The sequence below is a fragment of the Coffea arabica genome, chromosome 9e, assembly GCF_036785885.1.
Source record: "Coffea arabica cultivar ET-39 chromosome 9e, Coffea Arabica ET-39 HiFi, whole genome shotgun sequence".
NCBI classification, from domain to species: domain Eukaryota; kingdom Viridiplantae; phylum Streptophyta; class Magnoliopsida; order Gentianales; family Rubiaceae; genus Coffea; species Coffea arabica.
Window position 1 is genome coordinate 27,011,240 of NC_092327.1, and position 5,702 is coordinate 27,016,941.

General features: G+C 34.2%; 1 long non-coding RNA gene across 1 annotated transcript; it reads right to left on the bottom strand.

Annotated features, from left to right (window-relative positions):
• Positions 1-2,050: 2,050 nt before the first annotated feature.
• LOC113709714 (uncharacterized) lies at positions 2,051-5,494 on the bottom strand. Its single transcript, XR_003452778.2, has 3 exons — positions 4,971-5,494; positions 2,948-3,026; positions 2,051-2,218 (listed from the first exon to the last, which is right to left on the bottom strand). It is a non-coding gene; the product is annotated as an uncharacterized lncRNA (long non-coding RNA).
• Positions 5,495-5,702: the final 208 nt, after the last annotated feature.

The window sequence follows — 5,702 nt, forward strand, 5'->3', positions numbered from 1 at the left end:
GGCTTTGAAGGTTGGAGTTGGGCGGGGGCACGTCTAACTGTCAGGAAGTTTTCTGAAATATTGATTTTCTGCACCTTTTCTTCACCACTTCCTGCAATTAACACCAAACACAAAACCTGAGTAGAATCCACCAAATAGTGCAATATTTAGTCAAAACAATTATGCAATATTATCAAAATATCTCACTAAAATGCACCCTATCAGTTCTACTTTTCGAAACTAACATAAATCCATAAACCATACGAGAAACCTCCAATCACATGACTGAAAGAATCTAAATGCTCGTCACAATCAAAATCTCCATGACCAATTTGGTCAAAATAATAACAAAAAATAATAAAACTAGTATTCAAATTTTATTATGCATACCTCTTATTCAGCGAACAACTTCATAATTCATTTCAATGAATTGACTAGTTAAAAATGGATCTTAAACCTAAGATTCATGCCCCATGACATTTTTATCGCCCTTTGCGCCATAACTTTCATAACATCAGTTCTATTGCCAATAAATTCTGTGATTTGAGCATCTATCTATCAAGTGGAAAAGTGATCCAAAAAGAATAGGAATCAAATTTCGCTTTTGGTAACTGAACGCTGCCAATATAATCTCTAATAACAAAAAGGTGACCATCAAATATCCATAGACATCCTAAGATCACTTTCTTTGTGTCAACCAAGCTATTAAATGTGTATAGAAGGAGAAATGGTATTATTTTCAATTGTTTCATTAGGATGAATACTGTCAATCTAAATCTTGTTTTAATATGACAAACATTATTTGATGACTTTATTTAAGTATGCAGGATACTTTAAGTGAAGACCTTGTAGTGTTTGACATGGAAAACAAGGTGACAAAAGAAATAAGCCAATTGAGGAAAGCCTGATCTTTTGAATTTTGTTAGAATTTTGTTGAGGAAATCTTTACTTAATTATCGTGATAACATTGAACTCTAAGGTCATTCTCTAGTCTCTAGGGTCAACCTGTTTATCAGTGTCTAAGATATTTCTCAAATTATTTTTGAAAAGTTTTTAATAATATATTTTGTGGTCAAAATTAACTCTCTATGAGTTTCCTAGCATTTAATTTTTTTTTTGAATTTCTATAAATTAGTCAAATAATCTTTCATACAAATCAAAGTTAGTACTTTCATAAAAGATCTTGATTCATTTAGCAATCCATCTTTGTTTACATGCTACCCTCCCCTTTTCAAAGTTAAATTGTCATTTTATGAAAGTCAATGTTATATCTGACTTTCTCATTAAGGTCTGATAGATTTGATTGTTTTCCAATTAAAAATATCCATAAATCATTCATTATATCTAGATTAAATCTTTAAATTGAAACAATAACATTTTCAATCATCAAACACAAAAACCAATAGTCAGTTCTAACATAAGTTTTCTATGACCTCTTATTTTGTGGTCAAAATCTTTACAAACCATTAATTGTCCAATGGGTAATTAGTTCCATATGATTCTACAAACAACAGAAGTATTCTTCATTCTAAGCATTAGACTTTGTGAAGTGTTTAAGTGAAAATCTTTTATTGAGTTCTTGTGGTTATAAACTAACCTCTTATTTTTCTTGCAAAAATAATCTAGAGACATCAACGGTGTTTTAGAAAATTTGTGCAAGATTGAGGGCAATCTAGTTGAGCTACAACTTGCTAGCATCGATCCTTTGAATTTGATCTTCTCTAGTATTAGGAAAGTTGCTAGGGTTTGATCTTTTCTTGTATAGGGAATTAAATGTTGGAAAACCTCCATGGTTAGGCCTTGGTGCTGAACTATCATAAAAACCCTATTCCTTACTCTTCAATTTCTATAATTTTATTTTATGTTATTATTTTTCTATATTTTTACTCTGATTCTTTTATTTCTATTCAAAATATTTGTTTGGGGTATTCATTAGGAAAGGTTATGTAACGACCCCACTTCCTTATAGGGTGTACTCTAAAAGTTAGCGGATCGTCTGTCTGGCTCTCGCCAGAACTCGTTGATTTCACATTAACTTCAGAGATAACCGTTTAATAATTTCCATTAACCATACATTAACTCCAGAGATAACATTTTGATAAACCAAAACCAACCGTTCACATTCTTTTACAATACCTTGATGATACAATATTCCTACCTTATTAAGATACTAATCACAAGGCTAAAGTCTTCACGATAAATCCCCAAATTCCCTCGTTCGATCCCCGACCTCCAACTCCTGTAAGGAAAACAAAGCTAAAAGGGCTGAACTAATGCTCAGTGAGGTTTGCTGAGCAAGTAACATTTAATAAACACTTAAATCAGTACAATTAAGCAAGTAATGCACAATTCACTTTACAATCACTTTCATTAAGCAATTGAGGAAACACTTCACTAAACAATCACTTTTAAAAGGATACGGTACTCGCATTAGAGCCACTTCAACGTCATTGAGCATTCATTTTAGTGTCAAGAGACACTCATTTTACTGTCATTGTATATTCATTTCAATATCATTGCACATTCCGCCGATTCACCCCCTTATGTCCTCCAAAACAATTAACAATCCCCTACATTCAATAATCAGTTCAATAATCTCCCAACCTCATAGTAATACTCAAGTATACTGAAACATTTACCCAAAGCTACTGTCCTACCCAACCAAGCCCTTTGCTGGCTCGAATAGTCCGTTGAACAGAGGATATTGGGGCCTAGTTCAGCCGATGCGGCGAGGCACACATACGGCTTACATTCATGCATACTTACAGTAACATTCAGTCAATTATCGACCTTCAAACTCAACTAAGCCAAGTGCGATGAAGTACACCCTCGACTTAGAAGGCGAGAGACAATTGAGATACACTTCACAATGAATCATTTAGTAATAATTCATAATAAACACATTTGTCACATAATTGCACTTAGGTACACATAAACAATTAAACACATAAATTCAGAAAACACTCACCAAATATCCAAATGAACTATTCAGGAGCCAATGAACTATTCGCGAGCCTCGCATTTGCTTCCTGACTCACAGCTACTTCCTGGGGCAATTTAATAAGTTCAAAGTAAATATATAATTTGTAGTCGCATTTGCTTCCTGACTCACAGCTACTTCCTAGGGCAATTTAATAAGTTCAAAGTAAATATATAATTTGTAGGTAATCACTTATCATTCTTACTTTATTATCTAAACTATTATAATCAAGTTTGACCTTAAAATATAAATATATTCTTTATTTACCATTTATCCTACATTTTATTTCGAAACCTATTAATTTTATCATTTAAACCAAGAATTATACATATGTTCTAAGGTTATAGTTTTTATAGGTATTTAAATTAGCTGTAACCTATTTTCCACCCAAAATCTTAAAATGCAAGCTTAGAAACACTCCATTGGTTCTCCTTTTATCTAGCCAAAGTCTAAGTTGTGTGCACTTTAAATTTTATTTCACTACACTAGCCTCTAAGTTTCATAGTTTTTAAAATACTTGTGAAGACAAGCTCAAGTGATTATAAGCCATTTTAGAAATCAAAGTTCAAAGTTGATAAATTTTTTAGAGGTTGGCAACTTAGTATTCCTATGAACTTCCTTGATTATATCCTATATTTTGAATGAATTTTCACAAGTAAAATTGTTATAAGGTGGTTTGAAGGGGTTTTGATCAGTTTTGGTTCAAGTTCGACTTTTAGAATTCAAGTTAAACTCAAAATTTAAGCACTTGTTTAAGAATGGTTCAAAACAGCTTTTCAGCAACAGGTAGTCAAGTTTCTTCCTTTAGTTTGCTATTTTCTCGCTTAAACTTCCTCAAATTCAAGGTACATTTTACTGCCATTCTGTTATAGGTCGTTTTTGGTTAAGGCTTAGCTAAAATTTTCAGAAAAACTCAACAATACAATCGAAATCATCCAATCAACCCAAATCTACCAAAACAGTTCCGCATGCTTGATTAGCTCCCCTTTTCTTTCTCTAAGATTCAATTATTTCCTCTCAAATTAGGACAATCACAATATTCAGAGTAAAACAGAGGAGTAGGGATGTTTTGGATCAATATATGCATATATTCCAGGTTACAAGATGAAATCTAAGTTTGAGAAAACACGAGAGCATTCTTGGTTCAAATCTGGGATTTCCAGCCATATATCTTTACCAAAATTGCATTTAATGCATCAAACATTAACCAAATTTGACATGCATTCATCATTGAACATAATATATAATCCCTAGTAGGATTTCCATCAAGAAATTCACCAAAATCAACATTTAAAAGCTATCTAACTATCCAAGTTTCAACATAAGCAAAGCTGGGAGGAAATCCAGCAAACATTCGGTTCAAGTGAGGGATTTTCCCAACAAATTTCATCAAATCCATCCCAAATCGACATGCAATCTCATGACCACTGAAATGAGAACATGTAACTTCTAAATCCAGCAAAATTTTGAAGAAAAGAGCCAAAAATTGCAGCTTTTCTCTCGTTCTGTTGTCCAGAAAATTTTCCAGCCTTGCTTTTGCTCACATATCGATCTTTTCCTTGCTTTAACCTCTTAAAAGTCACATGCATGTTAAGGTTAATGTGTTATAAGGTGTTTTGAACTACCGTATGAAAGCTTGCAGCCAAATTCATAGCGAAAAACTGAAAATTTCTTCCTTTCGCTCTCTCGGCCATGTCATCAAATTTTTAGCAGCTTCTTTCAACAATTTCAGCCAAGTTTGTCAATGATTCACTAGTTTCAAAACAAATATCTTATAAGCCATGAGATTAAACATATATCATACATTTTTAGTGAAATTTCCTCCAAGTTTTCGAATGGACAGTTGTGAACTTCAACTCTCCTACCCTTGGCCAAGTCGAACTTTCCAGAAACGAATCAGTTTTCACACAAGATTTCCTTCAGCAAAACTCACTTTTCTTGGCTAAAAACTATCATGCAACATGAGAAATCAAGAGTGCTAGAAGATTGAGAGGTTTATTACAATTGTTACCTCCCTTTTGCAGACAATCTCAGCTGGAAAAATGTGGACAGTTTCCTCCCTCTGCTCCTCAAAGAATCGCACCAGATTTCTCTCTTCTTGCTCCCCCCGCTGCCTCTAGTTTGCACGCCAAACAGCTGCAGTCCTTCCCCCCTCTCAACTCTCTGTTGGTTGGCTTGGTAATAGGAAATGATTCACTCTTTCTCCCTTACTCTCTCTCGGGTGCAGACTTGGAGCAATGAAGAACCAGAAATGTTTCTCACTCGGTGGTGTTTTGGAATGAATGGTTATGACCGAAACTCTCTCTCTCGGTTTTGTTTCTACTGCTTGGTTGATAAGAAGAGAATTCGACTTATTTCCTTCAATCAGCCGACCACTCAAGCTTCCTCATTCGGTGCTAATCAATCCAAACTCTCGTTCGGTCACTGCCTACTCAACAATTTCGGTGGCAAGTTCATCTGGCAGCTGTCCAAATAACAATCATGCACCGCCCAACTATCACACAAATTCCACTCCTTTTCTTTTCCACCGTTTAGATAGCAGCACCTTACGTTTCCAAGCCCTCCACTTATATGTCTCCCTTTCAGTTTTATGTTATGAAGTACCGTTAGCTGGTTTCTTGGCTGCATGGAAAATTAACCAAAACTCTAAGGTTGGTTTGGTCTTCTTTTTTTTTAATTTTTTTGGTTCATTTGTTTGTCATGAGTTCGTGATTTTATTGCCTCACGCATTGCCCCAAAATTT